At 38.2% G+C, this 27,386-nt stretch overlaps 1 protein-coding gene across 2 annotated transcripts in view; it reads left to right on the forward strand.

Moving 5' to 3' along the window:
• The first annotated feature begins 737 nt into the window (after positions 1 to 737).
• The window catches only part of ADD3 (adducin 3), a 124,343-nt gene continuing 97,694 nt past the window's right edge, over positions 738 to 27,386 (forward strand). The window contains exon 1 of one of the 2 annotated variants that reach the window (XM_063101847.1): positions 738 to 826. The gene's annotated coding sequence lies outside the window, so the exon portion shown is untranslated. Of the gene's footprint in view, positions 827 to 2,852; positions 2,937 to 27,386 lie in introns of those variants that run through there. The other variant, XM_063101846.1, reaches the window with a different exon arrangement.

Here is a 27,386-nt window from a genome sequence, read left to right on the forward strand (position 1 = left end):
TACTCTCTAAACTTATTTAAGATATTATACTTTTTTTTCTATAAATGATATTGTGATTTTTATAACACATGAGTACACATTGAAATCTGTCAATAATTCTAATAATTATTAGAGAATAATTTTCGAATACTGGCATTCTCTGAAATTCCAGGTATGCTTATAGATACTACTGGGACTTAAATCCATCGCTCCCAGTCACATAAATGAGTTTTATTTTGTTATTCTTTTTATTTTTGTATTAAATACTATGAAATGGCCTCCTTTTACATAGTCATCATTTTAGTACAATGATTGGAAATTAAATATTAGCACAAACTACTAATCAGTTTCAAGGTACATTGCTTTATTTTTGCCATTAACCTCAATGTCTGAAGTTAGCAGGGCTCTTTAAAACGAGTGCTTCTAGCATTTCATTGACTCACACTAAAATCTGTGCCTTCGTCGCTCTATCACCCAGTTAATCGTAACCTTGACCTCCCACAGCTGTATTGCTTTACTCAGTCTAAAAAACGCCGTGATTCCATCCCTTCTGCCTCTTGTGAAGCAACAGTGGAGAGGGAAAACAAAACCCATTCCTTTAAGAAAGATTACGCCTCCTCTCTTATAAGCAAGCGCCTAATGGTAATTGTGGAGACTCTGCTAAGTCACACACTTTACTACTCGGCACTGGGAGAAGCTGCTACTTGCCGCCGCCGCCGCTGCTGCTGCTGCTAGTCTGAGGCTGCAGTGGGTTTCTGTGCAGCACTGCAGAATCCACACCTAGAGAACGGAAGACACAGACACACACGTCTACCCTGGACACAAGGAAGCTGTGGATCTTCAGAGGGTAAGCAGATCTTCTATCCATTTTGTCCAGAAACTGTGGGAAAGAGAATGATCATGGAAAAGATTGTTCATCAGACATGCTTAAAATGGATTATGTTAATCGGTCTTCCTTTGGTGGTGGTGGTGGTGGTGGGGTGTCTAGATTTGTGACTGGCAATTGCCCTGTATAGTGGAGACCATTATCTGATATGTGCCCTTAGCATACTTTTTTTGATATTCATAAAAAGGTTAACCTTGATGCATGCAAAGCTTTTCATTTTTTGCTTTTTAAATGCAAGAAAACATCCAGCCACTCCCAATATCTCACTCAAATACTGCAGATATTTTTAAATGCCAGATAAAATGACAGGCTTGAGCATTTTCTAAATACTATATTGTTTTTTCTCCGAGGCTAGGAAGCATTCCCAACAATTTAGGAGTATTTAAAAATAATAAGGCATGGATAGATGTTGAGCAAACGGGAGATGGTGGTAGACTAAAATTTCTATAGCCTTAGTCCAGTGGAGAGAGAAAACGAGGATAAATGAATCACAGTTTGTGCCAAGACAAGATTCATTTTCCACACTTCATCTGTGGGAAAAGGAAACTACATTTTAATTAGCACATTTTTAGGGACGAGGGAGGGGATGAAGATGAGGGGGATGACATGAGGTATTTGAGGGGGAAGAGAAGAGTCTGCAGATGAGGAAGGAAATGGACTGTCGCCAGTGCCTTGGAAACGCCGGCGATAAGGGTGGGGAATGAAGTTTGTTGTGTGTTAGGGTGGGGTAGACACAAGGGACCATGAATAACTAGAATGGCGCTGGGAGGGGTGTGCTCGTGGTGTCTTCGTGCCCGTGGAGGACATGTGTGCAGGAGGGATGTGCAAGTCGTGGGTGGCAGAGAAAAGTGTGCGCTGCTGGGAGGTCTAGTTCGAGAATAGATTGAGGTGAAAAACGTGTCTGGGTGGCGGGGGTGGAGGGGGTGGGCGGTCCAGTGTCACCTGTGGATGGATCCACAACCCTGCAATTGTTGTGTTGCAAAGTTTGTCTGGCTCCGGATTCATTTTGAAGACTGCTGGCGTGCCTCGACTTTTCACCTCCAAGAGGTCAGCTCTCATAACCTTAAGAGGCCAGGGGCCAACGTGCGAGTGAAGACTCGACAGGTCCAAATAGAACAGAATTAAGAGCCCCGGCCCTGCCCCTCTGTGGAGGTGAGTGGGGGGACGATAGCCCCCAAAGAAAACTGTTCTGAGAGGGGCGTGAAGAGGCTGAACCTTAGCGATGACCTCCCCCTGCAGACCCAGCAGCGGGTGTGGGCGGCAGAGGCTGACTCTGAAAGTGGCGGCTCAGCCTCTTGAGTGAGGGGGACTCGTTCCGATTAGGACCGGAGACATTTCCGAGGCGCCCCTCCTCCCCCTCGCGGTAGGGTTTCCGCCGGGGTCGTTTCCCGCTTCGGCCCTCAGGGGACGCCGCGGATCGGAGCTGCAGAACCGGAGGAGGACGCTGAAGAGGCGCCAGGCGGCTGCCCGCACCAGGCCTTCCCGGCTGCAGGGCCTGTAGTCCCCCACAACCGCCACTTCACCCGTGTCGTGCTTGCGGGAGGGGAGGGGACCGCAGGGGGCGGGGCCAGGGCTTGCGAGGGGCGCTCGGGGTGGGGCGAGGAAGCGCCAAGGGCCGCGAGGGGCGGGGCCTCGAGGAGGGGGGCCAGTATGTCGGGGGACCTGCGGGGCGGGGCCGGGGCCTGGCCTGTAGGGGGCGGAGTCAGGGGTGCTTGGGGGCGGGGCCAAGGGGCGCTCGGGGGGCGCTCGGCCAGTCCCGCCAGAGCGCGAGCCGCCAGCCTGTAACGGTCGCCAGGGAGAGGGGCGGGAGGGAAAGAAGGAGGAGGGGGTTTAAATTATATATTTTAAAACAGCGAGAGCTGGAGGCTTCGGAGAGCCAGGTGTCGCCGCTTCCTGCTACACAGGGCTAGGCGTCCAGGTCCCTCCCTCCTGACGCCCCCTCCCCTTCTGCAGCCCTCCCCTCTGGAGCCGAGCTGCGCTTAAGAGGCGGCGACGGCGGATCAGGCGGCCCCTGCAGCCCGGGCGGCTGCGGAGAAGGAGGGAAAACACAAAGCCGGCTGCGCGCTGCGAGGTAATCCTGAGGGGAGAGGAAGCGCCTTCGTGCCGTTGCTCCCCCCGGCCAGGGCACGGGAGCCTACGCGGGGTCTGGCGGCGCGGACCCTAGCCGGGGGTCGCGCGGGGGTGGGAGCGCGGCGGCTGGCGGGGCCTGGGGGACTTCCTATTGGCTGTCCCCGCGGCCTCAGGTGAATCCTTTTCCCGGGCGGGAATGGGCGCCTGGACGGGCAGGAGGGGAGCGTACCTACCGGGGAGCGTCCAAGGGGCGGCCGTGCGCCGTCTTGGGGCTTCCCGCAGTGGGCCCGACTCTCTCGGGCGTCCTCTGGTTTCCCCGGGGAGGGCGGAGAGTTCTAAAATCAAATGCTAGCTGAGGCTTTGCTGACGCGGGGACCTCGAGCCTGAAGGTGCGCTCCAGGAGGGTGGGAGGTTCCCGCGCTTAGAGATGGTGGAGGAAAAGAGAGGGAGTGTTGGTTGGTTTGGTTTGGTTTGGTTTTTCTCATTTAAAAAACTCCTGTTACAAGTTGAAAGTGGCTAACCACCTTTCTACTTTAATCTGCATCCCCATCCCCCCATCCCCATCCCCCCAGTACGCACACACACATACACACCTACCTCATCTCTGCGAATGTATACACGGTAGGTTGCGCTTCCTGCCCGGGGTGATAAGCAGAGTTGGCAGCGGGTCTGGTTTACTGGTGTTTGGGGCACGTCCAGACTCTTTGGAGGTATGCTATTATAGCTGAGGCAAGACAGGTAGAAAAAGCTGGATCTGTATTAAAATGGCAAGAATGGCCTCAGGTGAACTTTTTTGTTGCAGAGATTTAATTGCAAGTAGGTGCCAGTTTAAAATGGGAACATAAGGAAAGCCACTAATTTCCTTGGCACATGTGCTGTTGCAGTGACCTGCTGGAGTGATATGGAATTTAACTCAATCAGGAGGCTTTGAGTGAGGGTTACATGCAAGATTGGTGAAGGAATTGATAAGATTCAGGGGGTCGGGACCAAGCTGCATAACCGTGAGTTCACGGTTATGTTAAATTATGTCACCTTTGAGATTCAGCAATATGAAACAGTTTTTTTTATTTTGAAATGGAGTCCATCTGCATCCTGCCGGGTACATCCTAATAGTAGTTTTAGAAGACTCTAGTGAGAATGTTAAGGAGAATAAAGTTAAGAGTACAGTGTAATTTGTCGTTTTTGAATTAAGGTACTTGACTATTTAAAATGTGTGTAATTAAGTTATGGGACCGACCCACTTTGGGGTTGTTACTTTTGCAGCATTTGTAGAAAATTTTTATATCTAAATCTCCATTGCATTGTACTTCCACTGTAACTGATTTTCCTTTGCTTAAATTGAGCAGATTACAGAGGGAGGACCAGAAGAAAAAATGGCCACTTTTGCTACATTTGACTCTTTTTAAAGAGTTCAGTCTGTGCTAACTCTTAAAATTAACCTAAAGTGCTGGCATGTTGGGAATAATTGCTTTTAAAGAAAAAACAGTGGTGTATTTATTTTGAATGTTAAATATAAGGAGTTCTTGAGATAGTTATGAGATGTTCTATATGTTGTAGCTTTTTACATGCATGAAATCAGGAAATTTTTGATAGACATATGACATAGATGATCCTGTGACACCTGGGTAATATGCATGATAGAAGGATTGTATTTGTAGGATGTGAGTTTTAACTTGGGCTGCAAATGAATAAGAAAATTATACTGTACACTTTGCCATTTCTAACCCCTTTTTAAAATAATGTTATACTGGGATAAATGTGAGTTCTACTCAGTGATGTTTAAAGTGTAGATTCGTTCTCTGTAAAACCAGAATGTCTTTTGAGATTAAGGATTTAACATCAGCAACACTACACTCGGTCCTAAAATCTAGATACGGGTGGTGTCCCACTTCTGAGGTTTTGAGGCTTCCTGTAGTCTGAGTGCTTTTGTCACATGCAAGCCTACAGGTAGTTAGCTGATTAATCTCTCCTATCTCAAAGCAGTGGTTAGTTGTACTGGGCAGCACGAATGGATGTCATTGTGTATAAGAAGTGTTTCTGCTGAGGGAAGCAATCACATAAAAGCATAGAAACCCAACTCTGAACAAACTGTAGAATGATGGGCAACGATCGTATAAGAACCTTAGCTTAACTGCGTTGTTACATGCAAAATGCTTAGAATAGAGTATGTACTCAGTAAGTGCCTTATGTGTTTATTATCATCAGTATATAAAATGACATCTTTTTGAAGGCCATTATATCATGCTACTCCAGCATGTGAAGACTCAGCAAATATTTGTAGCAGCCGATATTTATTATTTGCTTTACCTTTGTGCTAGGCACTGTTCTAAGAGGTTTTTTTTTTTCTTTAAAGATGATCAGTAAGGGGATCTTAACCCTTAGTGTGGTGTTGTCAGCACCACAATCCACCATTGAGCTAACCAGCTATCCCTATAGAGGGATCCGAACCCGTGGCCTTGGTGTTATCAGCACTGCACTCTGCTGAGTGAGCCACAGGCCAGCCCTTTCTAAGAGTTTTATATGATTTAATTTACTTTATCCTTTCAATAACCCAATGAATAAACAAGCATGGAAAGAAAGGTTAAGTATCCTGCCCAAGGCGTATTACTATTAGCTGGCACAGGATGGTTCTGAACCCAGTGTCTGGTTCAAGAGTGAGCCTGTGTAACTACTGGGCCTTACTGCTATTTCAGTCATGGTAATAGTTGCAAATCAATGAAAGGTCTTTGCTGTATTCCCCCGTCTACCAGTTGCCCATGTCTTGTTTAGCCACACTCTCTTATATTAATACGACCAACAGGTTGTGTTTAAATATGAAGGGTGATATGATAACTAAACTGCATTGACTTTGGAAGAGGATTCTTTTTTTAAAAAATTAAATTTAATTTAATTTTGTCAATATACAATGTGGTTGATTATTGTGGCCCATCACCGAAACCTCCCTCCCTCCTCCCTCTCCCCCCTCCCACCCAACAATGTCCTTTCTGTTCGTTTGTCGTATCAACTTCAAGGAATTGTAATTGTTGTGTCCCCCCCCCCCCCCCGTTTTGTGTGTGTGAATTTATGTATTTATTTTTAGCTCCCACCAATAAGTGAGAACATGTGATATTTCTCTTTCTGTGTCTGACTTGTTTCACTTAATATAATTCTCTCTAGGTCCATACGTGTTGTTGCAAATGGCAGTATTTCATTCTTTTTTATAGCTGAGTAGTATTCCATTGTGTAGATGTACCACATTTTCCGTATCCACTCATCTGATGATGGGCATTTGGGCTGGTTCCAACTCTTGGCTATTGTAAAGAGTGCTGCGATGAACATTGGGGAACAGGTATACCTTCGACTTGATGATTTCCATTCCTCTGGGTATATTCCCAACAGTGGGATAGCTGGGTCGAATGGTAGATCTATCTGCAATTGTTTGAGGAACCTCCATACCATTTTCCATAGAGGCTGCACCATTTTGCAGTCCCACCAACAATGTATGAGAGTTCCTTTTTCTCCGCGGCCTCGCCAGCATTTATCGTTCATAGTCTTTTGGATTTTAGCCATCCTAACTGGGGTGAGATGGTATCTCAATGTGGTTTTGATTTGCATTTCCTGAATGCTGAGTGATGTTGAGCATTTTTTCATATGTCTGTTGGCCATTTGTATATCTTCCTTAGAGAAATGCCTGCTTAGCTCTTTTGCCCATTTTTTAATTGGGTTGCTTGTTTTCTTCTTGTACAGTTGTTTGAGTACCTTATATATTCTGGATATTAATCCTTTGTCAGATGTATATTTTGCAAATATTTTCTGCCACTCTGTTGGTTGTCTTTTAACTCTGTTAATTGTTTCTTTTGCTGTGCAGAAGCTCTTTAGTTTGATATAATCCCATTTGTTTACTTTTCCTTTGGTTGCCCATGCTTTTGGGGTCATATTCATGAAGTCTGTGTCCAGTCCTACTTCCTGAAGTGTTTCTCCTATGTTTTCTTTAAGAAGTTTTATTGTTTCAGGGTGTATATTTAATTCTTTAATCCATTTTGTGTTGACTTTAGTGTATGGTGAAAGGTATGGGTCTAGTTTCATTCTCCTGCAGCACCGTTTGCTGAAGAAGCAGTCGACTTTGGAAGAGGATTCTCTTGTGATACAACATGTTTAGCTAGGATGCTAAAGTTTGGGCTAGAGTATGCTATTTTTTTTAATTACTAAAGAGATTAAGTCTTTTTTTTTTTAAACTTGCCAAGTGTGTAGAGCTCCAGGTGGCCCAGAGGGCACTAATGCCCGTTAGAGATTCTTTTTCTGCACTAAATTATTTGGCTTGATCTTCCTTCTGATTACCAACACCATATCAACCTGAGATGGATTTTAACTTAAGTTCCTTCTAAATACCTCCTGAGTTGCCTCCTAAAATTAACCATAAATGAAAAGATATAACTGTGGCTTATACATTATCACTCACATTCCTCAAGGAACTGTGTGTTGCTACTTTACCATGTCAAAGCAAATTAATTATAACCTAAATTAGGAGCTACTGTAAGTAATGTTTAGAATTATTATTGTAGGGCCGACCCTGTGGCGCACTCGGGAGAGTGCGGCGCTGGGAGCGCGGCAGTGCTCCCGCCGCGGGTTCGGATCCTATATAGGGATGGCCGGTTCGCTCGCTGGCTGAGCGCACTGAGCGCAGTGCGGCCGGTCACAAAAAGACAAAAAAAAAAAAAAAAAAGAATTATTATTGTAAACAGCTATGTCCTTTGACAATTTAGTGAAATGTAATGTTAGAAGAAATGTTTAAAAACAAGTGTATGTCGAATTAAGAAATTGCAAACTGTGTCAAAGATTCAGGTTACTAATCTGTTTCTCACACTAAATTAACACTATTTTTGCTATAACTAATATTTAGTCCTGTTTCACATTCCTTTGAAAATATTAAATATGTGGAGTTTGAATTGAAAAAACTTTAAATGCATAATCAAGAATGCCCTCCTTTATTTTAAACATAAATCTATTTGAAATTATTCAGACCCAGTTTAAAATTAATTGAACAGTCATAGACTGTGTAATGTCATTGAGATTCAAAATGAGTTTCTAATACTTTATTTCATGTCTTCTATGTTAGTGCTCTGTCATTTGAACTTAGGGTCCATGCCAGGGTATTTATAGGTGAAATTGTTAGGAGGTCTTTCAGGTTCCACCAGAGATTACATTCTCTTGGCCAAAAGCCAAGACAATCTCAGATTTTTACTGTAATGGGTTGTATATATCAAGAATCCTCTCCAAAACGTACAAGTTAGAAGTCTTTCATTGACTATAGTTTGAAAGTCTGTTATCCCTTTGAATTTCATTTTTTTCCCCTAGCGGTAGCTAATTAATTAGGACACACACACACACACACACATATATATGTTTAACCATATTACTTGGGGGATTCTCTTCAGGTAAAGTTAAAAATTATTCACCTTGCATTCATGCAGTAAATGTTTATTCAGTACTAACAATATTCATAGAGCAACAACTTTATCTGAAAAAAAAAAGTGTTGGAGGAAAAAAAGGTTTGTGGGCTTTTTGTTATTTATTTCATGTGTGTTTTAATAATGCTCTTTATAGATGGACAGGTTTCAAAACAAAGTTCAAAATTAAACTATGTACACACTTAAAAACATATTTGAATGTTAAGAAAGTACTATTTAACTTACCCCTAAATCCTTAGATGGTAGCATAGATGAGAATCTGAGTCTCTTGTTCCCTTAAACTATTTTTAGCTGAGTATCTTTGAAAAGCTGCATTAACAATCTCTTTTGGGCTTCTAGGACATTACTCACTATGCTGAAGGAACAATTTAATGAAGAGTATCCTAGAAACCTTAAAGAATGAATGTGGCTTTCAAAGTTGTCTAACATAATCCAAATGGTAGTAGCATGATTACCAAAAGGTATAAAATGGATGATACCTACCTTTGATTTTAAAAGGCTTATTGTTCATATAAGTTTACTTCTTGAGAAGATAGTATAGACTTGTTTTAACTATGCTAAAAGCTGAGCTGTTATCGTACAAGCTGTTTTTGGCAAGGTGTATTGACTTCTGCATAAAGTTACATCTTTATAATGAGGTTAGATCTAAATTGAGCCTTTTCCTTATGTCAGACTGATCTGCATTGCCACTATATAAGTTGCATTTACTTTTTTCTTTAAGTTGGCTTTAGTTAAAGCTTAGTTGGAAATGGTGAGACTTGCTTATATAAGAAGATGAACTTTGAAACCTTTGTTTCAAATTTCTTGAAACTGGGCCTGAGGATATTGGTGTATAGGCAGTACATAAACTAGTATTTAAGATTGCTACCTCCTCAAACAAGGCTACAGTTTGAACCTAGGGTTATTAAACTAATTTTTTTCTGAAGTGGGTATACATGACTTCCACAGAATAAAAATTTCCTACAACCAGCCAGGGGGTAAAAACACTTCTGAGAAACTTCAGAGCAATAACATAATGTCCTTAAAACCAATATCTCAAGAAATATACTACATATAAGTAAAACAATAAAATAATTTTAATGCTCACAATATACGTTAAGGCAAGTATACATTAAGGCAAGCAATGGATTAAGCAAGATCAAAACCTAACTCCAAGTGATGTACATGAAATTATTTTATTTTTAGCTAAGTTGCATATCCTTTTAAATCTATTTTTGTAGTTTTTATCCCCCCCCCACCCCCATGGAGGTTTCCACTTTCTTGGATGGAATGGGAAAGGACAGTGCAGGTGTGATTGAGCCTGCAGGTGTGAGTGACTGAGCCGGTTTAATTGGGCTCCCATGGCTGTTTGTTGGTTACCTGCTAGGGGAGCTGGAATTCCAACAATGTAGAAAACATTCAGGTTGGAGAAGTGCTGAATTTCTCAGTATCTTGGAGACTTGGTAGTATGTCTTTACTTTGTCACCATTAGCAATGTTACTGTGAAGTTCTTCCACAATGGCTCAGCTCATCCTGTGCAAGCACAGCATTCCTTTTTCCTTTTCCATAAATATTGTCCTGTCATCTTTTGATCTGCTGGGATGACTAAATGCTATAGCAAAAAGATGAGTTTACTCAGTATCCTCATAGAAGATAATTGTAGGCTTATTATATGTGTAAAGAAGTATTTTGGGGGCTAAGACCTTCCCAAAGACTCTTAAGAACATTCTACTTTTAACCCTTCAGAAGTTAGAGCCAGCAACTCTTAGCTGCATTGTCACTTCTATTCTTATTTGTCTTATTAGTACATGAGAAAAAGATTCTGTAAGGTCAGCCTTTTAATATCTAAGGAAGTGGTTAGAGCTCACGTGGAGTTGTGAATGGGCATAAGTGCCTTGGGTGAGTGGTTTGCTTCATTGCTGTTCGAGAGGAGCAACACAGATGGCAGGTGGAAAGGAGAAAGAGACTGACAATGAAATTGATACCTTGTTCTTATTTCGTATTCCCACTCCCAACTTTTTTTCCCCTTTAAAACAGTGTGCCTCTTACCTTCCCTTTCTATTAACGACTTTTATTGTCAAGGCCGAGTTCTGTCTGTCTAGGGAAAGGTAGAATTTTTAAGGTGATTCCTATCTGATTGCTGAAAAGTTTGACTTTCAACTGGAGATTGCACCAAAAGGAATTTTCTTCTATATCTCTGCAACTGTCTTCTTTTTAAATGTTAAAGATCTCTGAAACAGAATTATGAGAAATCTTACTCATCACCTAGGAGTTGAGAGCCGTTATGTATTAGAGTAAAATACGTCAGTGAATCAGTAGTTCATATTGCTTTAAACACGTTTTGTTTTGCAAAACTAGATCAGTGATTTTTATATTAGAATGTTTGATTTTTAAAGTGGGTATCAAATTATTTTCAATCAAATGTTGAAAGTAATCTTTCATTTGCCATAGTGAATGTTGATAAGGATAAAATCATAGTTGTCTAAACACTTTGCTATTATTAAATACCTTAATTAAATATGTAATGGACAAGGCTCACTAGCCACTACAAGGCTGTCAGTGCTATTGCAGAATGGAATAGGGAAGGAACGACTTATGCTTAAATTAGAACAGTGTATTTGCTTGACATAGTAAAGGCTCCGAGAAGCTGATTACTTGGTGATCACTTGAGTTAGATGATTTTATATTGTATTTGATGTCTTGTAATCTAAACTTCCCTGTGTTCTTTTAGAGGGTCTGGCTTGACCCATTGGCTTTTGATGAATGCATTTCTGGAGGGATTGTGACTATCAGTTAAGTGCTTTGAAGGAGAGAATCCCTGCTTTGTATCACACCTGAATGTCACAAAACATGCTTTTTGGAGCTTGTTTAATTTGGGCTTAAAGGGAAGAGTGAAGAGTGCCATCTGCTGAATGGCCAGCATCAAATTGAACAGCCCCAAGTTTTCGTTACAGAACTCTCTGCTGATTCCTGGAGAAACCAGGCCCAGCTTCATTTGGAGGATTTGACAGGATCTTAGTACCAGGTGGAATTGTTGCCTGCTTAATTTTGATTATGCTTCTCAGCAGGAGGCCTAACCACATGATGAAGAACTAATTCAGCACTTGTTGGAATGTATGGGAAAGGAGAAATCTTAAGAAGTTGTTGGGACTTATATTAAAAAGTCTAGCAATGGTAAAATCATTATTAAGCAGTAAAGAAAATTAATGCTGCATCTTTCATTAATAGGTCTGGTTATTGATGGCTCCTGCAGACAGTAATGATGTTAAGATCTGCTTGGGCTTAAAATCAGCAAACAAATCATTTGCTTAACTGGAGGTAAGGGTTTTAAGAGTACTTGAATACTTTGATTTTTTTTTTTTCCTTTCATGCCTTTTTTCTTTGTCTCAGTTTCTAAGGCAGTGCTTCCTACTTTGGCGAATTTACTGTTTCAGAATAGATTTTGTTGTTTTTGGTGTATAGTAGTGGTCTCCTGTTTTTTTTTTTTTTTTGTTGTTGTTGTTTGTTTCCTTTTTCCTGTCTTCCAGAAACTGCGTGAGATATTAGCTGTGGGTAGAACTGGAGGTGGAAGAACCAGTTATAGGTCAGGGAAAGTTTAAGGTACCTGGAATAGGCCTGTTAGAGCCAGACAAGAATAACTTCGATAATATAAATTGAAAGGATCTTTGATTGTTATATATTTATATCTATTATATAATTACTTAATTAGTAACCATTTTTCTCAGCCCTTAAAGCCTAAAAAGGATGTTAAGCACCTCACGTACATTATCTGAAGGTTAGTGAAGAAACTTGCCCAAGACCATACAATTAATAAATGGCAGAGCCAAAATTTGAACTCAGCTTTAATGCACTTAAATGCTACGCTGTACTGATTTACTTAAGCTAATTTTTGGTGACTGCACAGAAGGTTCGAACCAAGATTAGAATGATATTTCTGCCCTGGCTGGAAAATAGGAGATTTTTTTTGGTTTGGTTTTTTTAAGAGGGTGGTGAAATGTGTAAATAGGATTGAGATTTCATTAGAATCATGTCATGGACTTTCAAATGTTTTCTGTTTGGTTTTGCCTATAATGTTAATTTCTTTGTTCCTTTTGCTGTATAATTTTTTAAAACCATAAGAAGGGCCGGGCCCGTGGCGCACTCGGGAGAGTGCGGTGCTGGGAGCGCAGCGACGCTCCCGCCACGGGTTCAGATCCTATATGGGAATGGCCGGTGCACTCACTGGCTGAGTGCCGGTCATGAAAAAGACAAAAAATAAAATAAAATAAATAAAACCATAAGAAAAGTTTATTATTGAAACATGAAGTGAATTGTTTCATGTTGGGGCATGTGCTTAAAATATACTACTTCATGGGAGGAGGGGTTGAGTTACTGATGGGTTTTCTGCCAGGTTTATTTGGGGTGGGAGTTGGGAATTTGTTAGTTGTCTTTCTATATTTTGCTCACTCCTAAATATTTTTTAGGTGGTTGTACTTTTCAGTATGGCAGTAATGTTCCATGTCCACAGCACAAAATTCAACCATGTGCCAGTCTGAGATCCCAGGGGAACCTCAACTTCTTGTACATAACAAGTATGTGTGTACACTGAATAAGTACCGTACCTCACATGTATGTGCTAATATTCTGTTGAATTCACGTATCTTTTCAATTAAGGGATACTGATCAGAACCATGCTCTAACCGAGCTAACCAGCCAGCACTAAGGGATATTTAATACCTGGCTATTATGAATGGTATGTGTTTGTTTAACATGTTTTGACCTTAAAAGCCATCTTTATTAGTTTAAAAAGTTGGGAATCATTGTTTTGGTATAACCAAAAGCTTCTAAAATTGCAGTTCCTTGATGGTTGTGCTGTGTATTCTAAACCCAATCACCCTTTTAGGGCTTCTAGTTCTTCTCCTTCATATGTAAGGGAATACGCTTTACCGTATATCTTCCAGAAAACCCTCACAGGATACAAAATACATAACTCCAGGACTCTGACTCTCCTGTCCTGTCAAACATATGAAAGGTCAGCAACAACTAAGAACGATACAGAAGATGTTATTTGCCAGTATGTGATGAATGCCAAATGACAGGTACGGAAAACAAATGTTGTAGGTCAACTGGTCTGGAAAAGAACAACATAGATGGTGTGGTCCAGGAAGGAGGAACAAGTGTGGGCTTTGAAGGGCATATTAGGATTTCAGTAGGTAGAGAAGATGGAAAGGATTTTGGCCAGAAATTACTGTCCGTGAAAATAAGAATTCTTTTTCTGTAGTGTGATTGAAGATAGTTTATAACAGTGGTTCACAATCTCTTCTCACTGTAAGGCACTTGAAGGCCACAACATCCACTTATCTTTAACAGTTGCTAAGAACTTACCGCTCTTGCAGGTATATTAGAATATGGCAGTGGGGAGAGGACAGGAGAGGGTGGTGGTGATGGTCACGATCATGTAGACTTTAACAGTGCTCCTTCTGAACGCCACATGAAAATGACTGATTCATAGGAACATCCTTATACTGCTATTTTGAAGCTAGTTAATGCTTAGGAAAGTTGGTATTAGCAAAAAAGACTTTAGGAGTCCTCATCATTCCCAACACTGGACAAGGAAAGCCTCATTTTGGGAAGGTGTGTATATTTTTAAAAAAAATCTGTATTTGTCCATTTATTTGATTTGCTGAATGCTGAAGTATAGTTCTGTCCATGTCTCTGTTATAACTTCTAAATCTAAAATGTGCATGATGGATGGAGTTGTTGATATTACAAGATATAACCATTTCTACTTAAAATTTTTGTAAAGTAACATAGTTTTCAGATTTTAGAAGATTTGTTCCAAAGTGTCTGAATTCTCTACCTCACTCAGACTTGGTCATGCTTATCACTTACTATTGAAAAATGTGTGACTATTCAAGACATTTTTAGCAAGTAGGTTTATTTCTTTTTTATTTTAGTTTCGTTATACATAAAATACATGAGGGATTGGGATAGAGCATCTTAAAATTCATTTCAGTACTGTGAACCAAAGAAGATGAATTCACCAATTAGTTGTTTTTGTTGAAAGATGGCCAAAAAACCTATGATTGTACTGTGTGAAGATCCTGGGAATGGGTCTAATAGAAGGTGAAGACCAAGAAAGTCCTGGCTCTATGTACATGTGACAGTTGAGAGAAGGACACCATGACTCCAGGATCTTGTCTACTTCCGGAGTTTGTTTCAGTTCTTCAGAGGCTAAGGGCCCTTGGTAATGGAAAGATCTTTTCCAAAAACAATGAAATGAGCAAAGAAAGCAACTTTTTCTAAAGCAAACTGTAGAAACATTGTGGTATATTTTTCCAGAAATGGTGCTTTCCACTTCCTGATTTTATTATGTTTAGTAATGTCAATTCCTCATGAATATTTCTCTGACCTCTGTTTTAGCTCTTCTTTTTTGAGCTGCTCGATCTTTTCTTTCATTTGTTCATTTATTCATTCAACAAATATTTACTGAGCACTTATTCTGTTCTAAGTGCTGGGAATTCAGCAGTAAGCAAACAGACAAATCTTCCTGCTGTAATGGAGTTTATATTCTTCGGGTAAATAGAAATAACAAATGTGTAAATGTCATGTCAGCAACAAATGTTATAGGGAAATATAGGGCAGGGAAGTGTTGGGGCTAAATGCAGATTTAAATAGAGTGGCCAGGTGCAGTCCTCACTGAGAAGGTGACATGCGAGCAAAGACTTGAAGAAGATGAGGGAGCGTGTATGTGTATCTGGGGAAGAACATTGCAGGCAGAGGGAACAATGAACCCAAAGGCCCTGAGGCCCAAACATAATGAATGAGGGAGAGTTAATGGGAAGCCACTGGATTACTTGGAACAGATGTATAAAGTGATCTGACATATGTTTGAAAAGGATTACTTTGGCTATGTCTTGAGACTTAGACCATAGCGGTCAAGTGTGGATGCAGGGAGACTACTTAGGAGGCTAATGCAATAGTCTTGGTGAGAGATGATGTATCTGGTAGAGGTGGTGAGATTTGATTGGATTCTGGATGTATTTTGAACATAGAACCAATAGGATTTTCTAACTGGGATGTGGTGGGGTATATGTAAAAGAGAGGAATCAAGCTTGACACCAAGGTTTTGGGCCTAGGCAAAGTCTGCAGGAGGAGCAGTTTGGGGAATGGGAGAGAATGGGAGTTCAGTTTGAGACACATTAAGTTTGAAATGTCTTTTAGACGTCTATTTGGAAGTTGTTGTGAGTGGAGATCACTGCATAGTTATAAGCTGACTATATAAATTTGAGAGTTGTCATTATTTTCCTCCTTTTTTAAATGGATGCATATTTAATCCTTTTGACGAGAATAATCTTTGTTCTAGTAAGGATTTGAGGTACTTCTATACATCTTTATGCTTTGAAGGGGTTTAATTTATCTTATAAAACCTTAAATTTTATTTTAAGGATACTTGGTCCCAAAGGAAATCATTTTCTGTAAGGATAGAACAATTTGTTTTTAATCAAAATGTGAAAATAAAAAGTGTTGTTACTGCCCTTTAAAAATGTGTGACTGTAAATAGAACAGTTTTGACTGTTCCTCAAAGAGTTAACATGGTTAAAAATTGTAACACAGAATTATTATGATCTAGCAGTTTTCCTTCTCAAGAGAATGTAAAACATATGTTGCCACAAAAACTTGTACAACAGTGTACATAGCAAAACTGCTCATAATAGCCAAAAAGTGGAAACAGCCCATATGTTTATCTATTGGTGAATGGATAAATAACTGTGGTATATCCATACTATGGAATATTATTTAGTCATCAAAATGAATAAAGTACTGATAAATTTCTACAACATGGAAGAACTTTGAAAACATTATGTTAAGTGAAAGAAGCCAGACACAACAGGCCTGGTTATATGGTTTCATTTATATGAAATGTCCAGAATAGTAAAATCCATAGAGACAGAAAAGAAATTGGTGGTTGCCAGGAGCTGGGAGCGTGGGGAAATAGGATATAACAGCTTATTGGGTACTGGGTTTCCTCTTATGGTGATGAAAAAGTTCTGGGACTAGGTAGTGGTGATGATTGTACAACATTATGAATATACTAAAAACCACTAAAATGTATAATTTAAAAGAGTAAATTTTACAGTATTTGAGTTATATCTAAAAAAAAAAACAGGAAAAAAATTTGTGTGCACACACTCATATTTACATGAGAACAACTAAAACAACTTGTGTGTACCTTATTTCTAAAGCAGAACTTCTTTCCCAGTAGAAAGTTGGATGAAGCAAGAATTGCCATACCCAACCTGGTTTGGCTTGGTTTTCTTAAAGAGGCTGAGTTTAAAGATACTTAGCTCTTCTAGGTAGAAATCAGCATGTGGTTTGTGATCCTATCCTTGATAAATTATGGGTGAGTCTATTTTTTAATTTTTTTTTGATACCCAGTTTCATGAGGATGACCTAGATATGTAAAAGAAGGTTCTCTGATAATTTCTGTGGGTGTCAGAGAGCAGAAACTGATTTATAAACAAGTTTATTAGGTCTTAAGTCAATAAAGATAGTCTTTTTTTTCCCTCTCTGTATACCTATATTTTTAAAATATGGAGGACACAATTATCAGCAATTTTATTTAGCCAACCCAAGGTGATATTTGCCTTTTTAAAAAACATTACCATCAAAGGTTTGCCTGTTTAGGAAGCACATGAAAGGATTATCTTTAATTTGCCTTTCATATACCACTTCCCCTAAAGTTATTTTTTACTGAGATGTAATTCACATGTGATAAAATTCACCCCTTAATTTTATTTTGAATATTTATGTATATATCTTTTTTCCTTTATTAGAATGAAAACTTTTAGAAAAAAGAGGTCTATATTATTTAAATGACTACCATATGCATGGCTTAATGTTTTCCAGTATTTTAAGGGAAGCATATGTGAACCAGACAACTGTAGTGGGGAAGATAGACATTTATGTAACTGACTCCAACACCAACCTGAGAGCTATGCTATAGTAATAATTTAAAGGAAGTGCAGTGGGCACAAAGAAGGGAAATATTTATCCTATTGGAGAGAAACAATTCAGGAAGGAGGGTGGCATTTGATTTGAGCTTTAGAGGATCCAGTAGGATTTTAACTTTTGGGGAGGAGGGTGAATTACAGGCCAAGATAATAGAATATGGTAAGAAAAAGCCATGTAGGTCTGTGGGATGGATATGGTGGTAAAGTAAGTAGGAACAGTGAAGTTGAGAGCAACAGATCATGCAGGTCTTGGGTGCCATTTTAAGAACTTTAGATTTTATTCTGTGGCACCTATTTTAGTTGATGAGAGGCGTAATCAAATGGGTCTGAGATTTGGTGGTGTGCAGAATGTTATGATGGAGAGAAATTATTGGCAAAGAGAGGTTAGGAGGCATTTAAAGATAAGCCAATAAGGCAATGACTTTGAGATTAGAACAGGAGAGGGAGCTGGCCGGTTAGCTCAGTTGGTTAGAGTACAGCCTTGTAACACCAAGGTCAAAGATTCGGTTCCCAGTATAGGCCAGCTGCCCCACCCCCCGCAAATTTCTACCGCACATTGTACACAACTTTTGAATGTCAACTTTGTACCCCACAGATATATATAATAAACTATCTTAAAAAAAAAAAATCCAAAAACAGGAGTACTGTAGACCAAATGTTTATTCTCCCCCAAAATTTGTTTGTTGAAACTCGATCCCTGATGTGGTGGTACCTGGAGGTGGGGCCTTTAGGAGGTGATTAGGACTTGAGAGTGGAATCCTCTTGAATGGGATTAGTGCCCTTATGAAAGAGACCCCAGAGAGCTTTCTCACCCCTTCCTTCATATGAACACAGCAAGAAGACTACCATAGATGAACAAAGAATCTGGCCCTCATCAGACATTGAGTCTGCCTGTGTCTTGATCTGGACTCCACAGCGTCCAGAACTGTGAAAATAAGTGTTGTTTATAAGCCATCCAGTCAATATTCTATTATGGCAGCCTGTACCGACTAAGACAGGGAGGAATGGGACATTTTGGAGACAAAAATCCATACAACTTGCTGAACAGTGGAGAAGTTGAAGGAACATTTATCACTGAGGGTAGAAATTTAAAGGTTATGTTGTATTCCATTTCCAGGACTCTCTGACTTTTGACAGTGGAAAGATAACACCTGTACTACTAGAAATTGGGTTGATTCAGCAAGTTTTGAAGGTATCTTTTCCTTCCCATAGATAAAAATTTTAGAAACTTGACTATTTCTTAATCTGTTTCACTTGGATTTGTTTTCATATGTACATTTGGAAATGGTTGAATAGTCATATTTTGGCTAAAGAATATTCTTTTTGTTTCCAAATGCAACTGCTTCTCTATGCTGTGTTTTTGTGCTTCATTTTAAACTTCTGTGTGATGGAGTAACAAAAGAATTGAAGGCATTGGGCATTGCAATATCAAGTATTGCACGCTTTCATTACAGGAAGTCATTGTGCCATCTTGAAGTTTCCGCTTAATAACATTTAGTGGTTGATCTTGGAAATTCAAAAGTAAACATATAATAGCACCTATAAGAAACTATTAGAAATGTGAAAAACAAATGCAAAATTATTTTTGCTATGTAAATTTAGTGAAGAATCCAATCCTGGAGGATTTTTGGCACATTTATATAGTGAAACAACTAATATAAGATTTGGCTCCTCTAATTTTTTAATAGCTTAGTTACAGGCACAGTTGGCCATTTTTGTTATAGCTTTTTGTAATAAGACATAACAGAGTTTTATATTAGGACATAGTGATGTTATAAATGGGTGGAAGAAAACACTGAATTTGATGGAACTGACTTCTAAATTATTTCAACATAAAACTCGTTTTCATGCTTAAAAATTTCAAGTATTAATGTTTGAAATAACTTATTTATTCAAAAGCAACTCTTAATAAAATTTAAAATACTTTATGGACATAAAATACAATGAAAAGAATAAAAATCAAGAGAAAAAACACTTGCTGAATTTTTTTTAAAAGCAAGGATGATTTTATTAACTGGTTTTATAAGTTTAGCCTACTATTTGAATTTAAGTTTTATAAAATAAATTTTACTTTCGAATATTTGAAATTAATTTTTAAGTAAGAAATATATGGACATAAAACAAAATCCATAAGACACAAGAGTATACAGTGAAAAGTAAGTTGTCGCCCTATCCGCAAACCACTTAGTTTTCTCCTCCTTTCTTGTACATTATTCCATAGCCGTTTTTCATTGTTTATTTTTAAATTCCTGAATCAAGACTTTGCCTGCCTGCACCTGGTAAGTGAATTGCTGCTTAAGAAATGTAGCTTTAGGCTCAAATTACCTGAGGAAATACCCAGCCTGAATTCTCCTCCTAGATGCAGTTCTGGATCCATTGTCTCTTTTTATTAAAGAATTCTCTCTCCTAGCTTTCCCTCCCACTTAGGCAGAGGTATGGAAAGTGGGAGGTGGTACTTGTAATCATCTTTCACTTAAACTATAAATAATACTCCTATATTCTTTGGTTTAAAAAAATTGTTTTAAGACTAAGGTTTTGGGTAACGCAAAATCTCTTATTTCTATACCTAGTCAATATTGTAATTTTAAGCTCTCTGTACAGGACTGTATAAAGAGCAGAGGTTATCCATTTCAGCTGAGACAAGGGGCACAGAACCTGTAGACTTTGACCCATATTTTAAAGTGAAGAACCATAGCCTCATTATACTTGGAGGGGACCCCACCACCAAGCTGTGCAAATTCTGTGGCTGTCGGTGGGGGAGAGAGTTTGATAATTGTGGGAGAGGTGTGGATCTTCACAGTGGTGCTAGCCAACCTCTGCCTTCCTGACTCAACAGGAAGTTACTCCAGTAATAGAAGTAGGGGCTCCCTAGGCTTGCATATTTCTTTGGATGCTATAATTATACCTTAGTGTCAGTCATTTGGGTTTTCTATTTTATGGGTGGAAGTGGGACTTCTCTGTAAACTTTAAAGTTTGGAGTGGCAAATAGAGGCAAAGAAGGGGATGAAATCTAGATTCATAGAATTTTGGAACCCCCTACTTTGTTTTATGAAAGAAGGACCTGCTGGTTGAGTGGCATTTCTGGACTCAGAACTGTGATCCCTGATTCTCAGTCCAGTGCTTTGTCTACTTTATCACATTATCAGCCATATTAACCCCATTCATGTAATCCTGGGGTGATGGGTTTCTCTGGAATTCCACTTGACTTTCCCTAGAGCGGAGTTTGGATGAGGTGAAAGACCCTAGTCCCTTAGGGATTTGAGGCTTCTTTTCAAGAAGCAGTTGGTACCTGTTTTTTTTTCTTTTACTTGTTTTTTTATTCTTTCTTTGAATTGGGGAAAGTTTTGTGAAGAACTTTTTTAAAAAGTCTGGAATGACATGAACTTTCTTGTTTTCTTGACAAAAAGCCATGCTAATCTTCTGTGTATTGTTCCAATTTTAGCATGCTCACCACTGGAGCAAGTCATGTACGTGGTAAATGTTTCTGACATCTTTAGGAACATTATATTGAAAATTCAAACTGGATGTATTTGGCTGCCTTGACTTTTTTTTTTTCTTTTGGAAAGGAACATATTTAAATTAGAAACAGTTCCACCCCTCCAATGAAAAGTGAAAAGTTTTAGGTCATTTGTTTCAGTGAAATAGATTATAGAACTTATGACCCCATTTTCCATTATTTTCAACTAAGTGGGCCATTACATAAGGCACAGTGAAGGAAGAAATCTGTCATATTAGAAATATTAGTGTTTTAATCTAGTCTTGTGATTAAGCATATCAATAAGATTTTTAGCCATCAAGAGTGTCTTTTATCAATGTTGCATCACACCAAGGACTTGGCATGAAATCTATCAGATTTGCTTTCTCTAATTTTTATTTTGCTATGGCATTTGGTTTTATGACAACAGTTTTAGAAGGAAATTTTCAAGATAACCTGGTCTTTTCAAAGTAAGCTTTTCCTTAATACATTCTTCTGAGGAACTGAAAAGATTCATTATTATGGTTAGGGTCTAAATAAAATATAATTGCTTTTTATTTTACTATGAATATAAAGGAAGTCTTTTTTGATCTATTTTTAAGTCAATTTTAATAGGAGCAGATACAAGCTCAAGGTATTTACTTGAGAACTTTGAATTCAATGTTTTATTAACTTGATTTAAACTGGTTGGGGATTGGCTGCTTTTCATGGTGGCACTTCCTATTAAAAACCTTGTAGGTCAGTTTTTATGAAAATCATATAATATTTTAAGTTAATTATTGATTAAAAAAAACAAAAAACTTCTGCTGGTGCCTTTTCCTGAGATTTTAGTCTGTAGAGAATGTTGATTAAGCAGAAACTTCAGTTATCTGAAATTCTTTGGGTCCTGCACTTTATCAAGAAAGGACCAAATGATTAAGAATACAATTGGATTTCAGGAATGTACTGGAAGCAGTAACTTCTAGGTGGGTCTTAAAGATAGCACACATTGACTCCGGTACCTTTTATAGTCCACTGTACTTAGAATCAGTATTCTGAATGAAGATCCTAATATCTTGCACAATTCTGAGGCAATAAAGATAATTATTTTCATGAAAGTAAAGGATAATTCAAAAAGTTCATGGCAAAATAGAATTAAAAATAATATGAATCTTTCCGTGAGCTTTTTGAACTACTCTCATATATGAAATAAAAAATTGAGAAGTTTTAATCATAGGGGTTGCGCCTTCTGAGATGGCTTTTAGACAGGTGAAATATCTAGAACTACCTGCATAGTGTGATTTGAAGTCTCATAGGAAGAACCTGTTCCTTGCACCCCAAAAATGTGAGCCACATATGTAATTAAAAATTTTCTAGTAGCCACATTAAAAAACATAAAAAGAAATAGGTGTGAAATTAGTTTTAATATATTTTATTTAACCTAATATATGTAAAATATCATTTAAACATGTAATCAATATAAAAATTAATGAAATATTTTGCTCTGTTTTTTAATAAAGTCTTTGAACTCCTTTGTGTATTTTGCACTTAGCACATTTCCATTCAGATTAGCCATATTTCAAATGTTCAGTAGTCACATGTGATTAGTGGCCATCAAATAGCACAGCCCCGGAGCGCCTTTCTCTCTTGTTCCACCTCAGTGTTGAGAATTCTTCCACTAGAGAAGTTTATTTGTGGGGACTAAAGTTTTGCCATCTCTTTGTATACTGTTCTATAATTGAATGGGAAATGAAACACTTCATCGAGGGGGGAAAAAAACCACATTAAACCATTCTTGGTCATGTTAGTTTTAACCATTTTTGCTTTTATGATAACCAAAAGCTTTGTGATAACCAAAAGCTGCTGCTGCTGAAGAAATGCAAAATATATCTAGATGAAAACTTCAGAGGGCAGATTCAGTTGGTTATGTTTATTTAAGTGAGGAGAGCTGGAGTAGAAAAGGACAGGTTTTGACATCAGACAGATCTGACTTAGAATCCTGTTGGCATTAAGCAAATTACTTTCTCTGAGCCTTTTTATTTTCTTCATATGTAGAATAAAAGTACCTTCTTAAGTTGCTACGAGGATTAAATGAGATGACATATGTAAAGTGTCATATGTGTAGCATCTGGTACATAGTAGGTACTCAATAAATATGTATTGAATAAATGTTTGCTGCTTACTTACATCTCTGACTCCCATACCCCCTTATGAGAAAGGAAGGAGGCAAGCTTACTAACTTGACTGGGATTCAGTGTTTGACCAGAACAAACTGGTTCTCTAAGCATTGTGGTTAATTGAAATTTTAACTCAGGACTATAGTCTGAAAGTTTCAAAGTAATGAGGTGGGATTGTTCATACTCGACCTTGTTTAGGAAGAAATGAATTTTCTGTTTCGGTGTACTTATTCCATTAATAGCACCTGTAAGTGTTCCTAAATTTGTTTCAATTATTAAAAAGAAAAATATCAATTATCAAACTTTTTATATTTTCCTAGATATTATACAAATGCATTATTTTCCATTTCTTTAAAAGTTTTATCATAGGGGTTATTGCAATTTGGAATTTAAATATGTTTTACATCTACTTTGGAAAGTTAGTCTACAGAGTAATATACTGTTCTGATTATAAACTTGTGTAGTAATTGAAACTTTTCAGAATAAAAACTTTTCTAACAGCTACTTGGTGACTAAACTTGAGGTGTAATGTAAATAGTGTATTGTTCTTGTTCAGGTATTAACATCAATTCATATTTTTAGATAGAATGAGGACTTTCCCTGACATTAGCTGTTTGGTGTGTTCTGAATCTGCTTAGGAGGAGGGAGTTTTCAGTCATGCATATATCTCTGATTTGTTATGCATTTGAGAAATTTATTTGAAAATTTGAAATATCAAAATGTGGAAAGCATGGACCATTCTTCTGAATAGAGGACTAGATTAGATATAAACTTTTCAAAGCTTTAACACTCACCAGTGTGTAGGCCTCATCTTACGTTAATGTTCCTGGAAATCAATCACATTTGGAAATCCGGTTCTTTGCCAACAGCATCTGGTTTCACTTTACATTACATACTTTTAAAGTATTTTTTGAATTGCAGAAAGGCAAACCATATGACACAGACTTTTCTTACCTGATTGAAAGTTGTTTACAGTTTAGTTGAACTTAATGTAACAAGGCATAATTGTTCAAATGCATGGAGTATCACTATACATCAGAGAAAATGGATTCTTATAATTTTCAGCTTTTTAAAGATTGTCAAGACTTTTACATTATTTTTGTGACCCCTTTAACGAGGTCTTATTTACTAAAATTCTTTCCGGTTTGTGGAATTCTGAAGATGCTGACCTGGTTGGAATATACTGTTTTAGTGGGCAATCAAGAAATGATGTTGATTGATGTGATTGGCATTCCTTCACCTAGTTTACAGCTCCCAGCAGCTGTTAGTAGTTATATACTTGTGTAGTTTTTCTTCAAAAGTTCATGAAAAGATCTGTGTTGTTTCAATTCTACTTTTTCACGAACTTTTTGAAGTATCCTCATATATGTTTGTCATAGCTGACTATGTGAGCTTTTCATGTACAGGTGTCTTATTATAGTAATCTAGGGAACTAGATTATCTTGGCAACCTAGAAAAGATTTTTAAGATGATTTTAAGTGGCATGGATTTAGGCTAACCTGTGAAACATATATTAGAATAGATTCTTTGGACTAGGTCTAGGCTTGGTGCTAGAATTATGAAGCTCCACTGTGCATTGTGTCATAGCTACGTGTGTCTGTGACCACTTGAAATGTGGCTAGTCCTAACTGTGATATGCTGTAATTGTGAAATACACAGATTTCGAAGACTTTGTACCAGAAAAAGAATGCAAAATAACTCAATTTTTTAATATTGATTACATTTGAAATGATGGTATTATGATTTATTTTGTTAAATATATGGAAATTAATTACACTTGTCTCTTTTTACTTTAATGTGATTACTAGAAAATCTAAAAGCATATATATGGCTTGCATTTGTGGCTCACATTATATTTCTACTGGACAGTGCTGTTGTAAAGAAAAGAGAGTTTATGTTGTGTTCTTACTGTTGTGAGCTTGTAGAGGGTCAGGAAAATGCTCCCCTAAGATGCCTTAGCTACTGCTATTCCAGCTGTCTTGGCTAGGCCAATTTGTATTACAGTGTAAGCAGCCACTACCTCTCCTCTTCCTTTGTCTAATTCTGCCCACTACCTCTAATGGTTGCTAAACTCCTGACCAGCTGCTTGTTGAAGACAAGTGATACAAATAAATTTATAGCTACTACTTATTGGGCACCTGCTATGTACCAAGTACTGTGCCGGGTGCTTTACATAAAATCTTGACTCCTTGCCTGAGTTCTACAAGATATATACTATAGGATGAAGAAACAGATTCAGATACTAGCTGATCCAAGGCAAAGTCATGATGTAAGTGGTGGAATCAGGATTCCAATTCAAGTATGCCTGGTTCTAGAACCAGTGTTCTTTCAACTATATTATGTTCTTTCAGCTATATTATGAGAACATAATTTTTCTCATTTCCTGTATGTGCCTTTTAGCAGGAAGTAGAATGCTGTATATAAAGTGGTCTCTTGCTAAATGGTGTTGACTGATTGATACTTAGGATCTCTGAATTTTTTTCCTTTGTCTTGGTGGATGACTTTAGTGCCCCTCACTCCAGACCATCCTCCTCCCGTATCTGGTACATAGTTAGTGGCCCAGACATTAATGAAGAGATTTAAGCTTATCTTAAAAAATTAATATTTTACTTGACAAGTAAAAATCATATTTATCGTGTACAACACAATGTTTTGAAATACGTATACATTGTGGAATGGCTAAATTGAGCTAATTACATATGCATTCAGACTTGTCAGTTTTTGTGGTGAGAACATTTAAAGTTTACTTTCTTAGCAACTTTCAAGAGAGACTTAAGCTTATTGACAGCCTGTTGAGCAGTATAGATCATCTAAAGCCTATGAAAGCATCTTTCCCACCTTGAAAATAAATCAAAAAATGTTTCAGATGCCTTTAGGAAGAGATATCAGAGGAGTCTGCTTCTCTGAATGCCAGGAGTATCAAATCTTATACTTCAGAGACTGGCTATATAAGGAAAGGTCTTTTTGTAGACAAAGAGGGTTGAAGTAAAATAATGGGATAGAATAAGCATATTGAGCTGGATAAGTCTTGTTATAATCCTAGGTCATCTCTTAATGGTTATGTCCTTGACATTGTTGCATTAAGAATTGAGAGCAAGGGGAATGAGTCCCTGTGTTGGCAAGCTAATCTCTAAATGAGCATAGATGTAATAATCACAACTCATGAGTGCTTTGGGAGACTGGATGCTGGATTCACTCACCCACTGCTGCCTTCATTCAGGCTCAAACAAGTGGTGATGACTTCAGAAAGATTAGGGGAGGAACAAAGAGGTTCAAGGAATAAAACCAGACTGGGGAGGTGGGCCACAGAAAGGCTTGGGCAAGTTGAGTGCGAAAGCACTTTTATATATGTACATGCACATTATATTTGCAATACTAGGAGTACATAAACTGTAAAGTACTATTGTTTCAGGAGAGAAAATGTGATATGCTAGAAAGAAAATAAGATTTCTAACTAGGTGGTGTCGATTCAATTTTTCCAGCTCTACCATTAGCACAGCTGTATATAACCTTAGGAAATGATAGAATCTGAGATAATCACTGTCTTTCTATTTCTCTGACTTTCCTTCATGATTAAATAAAGTCATGATAAGTTTCAAAACACTTTGTGCATGCTCATATGCCGTATACATGTTATTGTTTTTATACTGTTAATTATTTATCTGAATTATTGCCTACCTGAAAACACGTTGAAAGGAAAAACTGTGTACCTAAGAACACTCACATTATGGTTAAGAGAACTTAGAGTTAAATTAAGTGGCCATCTTAAAAGGGGCAATTTGGCTCTCATCCCTAGCCTTATAAAAAGGAGACAGTGGCAGCCTTGTGGGTGAGGGGAATTTGGACCTAATTACTTGTTTAATTTAATCATTCATCCCTTTAACCCCTTTAAAACTTGACTTTTGTAGGTTGATTACATAATGCATGCATGCATGGTATTTCTCTGAGTGAAAAGCCCTGTTGAATGTCTATTTTTTAAAAAAATATTTTGATATATTCATAATGGTAAACTTGGTTTGCATTTCTTTGAGGCTCATGGGCTTCTACTTCCGACCAAGTTGGTGAAGGGTTGCTATAACTACCAGATGGCAGTCTTTCCTAATTCAGTGTTAGACACCAACAGACTAATAACAGAATCGATGTAAGCGGAATTCAAGCATAGCATTTGAAGTATTATTTAAACCACTCATCTAGCAAATTTAATATAAAAAGGATAAATTGAATACATTCATGTTACCATACAATTGTTTCATTCTCAGGGCAATCCCAGAATGCATCTTTAATTTGTGTTCCATGTAAAATGCTGGGTACAGCAGGGATATTTTGCCAAGGGCTCGTTTGAAATTTAGTTGGGCTCCATCCAGCTGGCAGATGAGTTGTGCTAACTAATCAGATGGGCTT

Source organism: Cynocephalus volans, chromosome 7, assembly GCF_027409185.1.
Source record: "Cynocephalus volans isolate mCynVol1 chromosome 7, mCynVol1.pri, whole genome shotgun sequence".
Taxonomy (NCBI): Eukaryota; Metazoa; Chordata; class Mammalia; order Dermoptera; family Cynocephalidae; genus Cynocephalus; species Cynocephalus volans.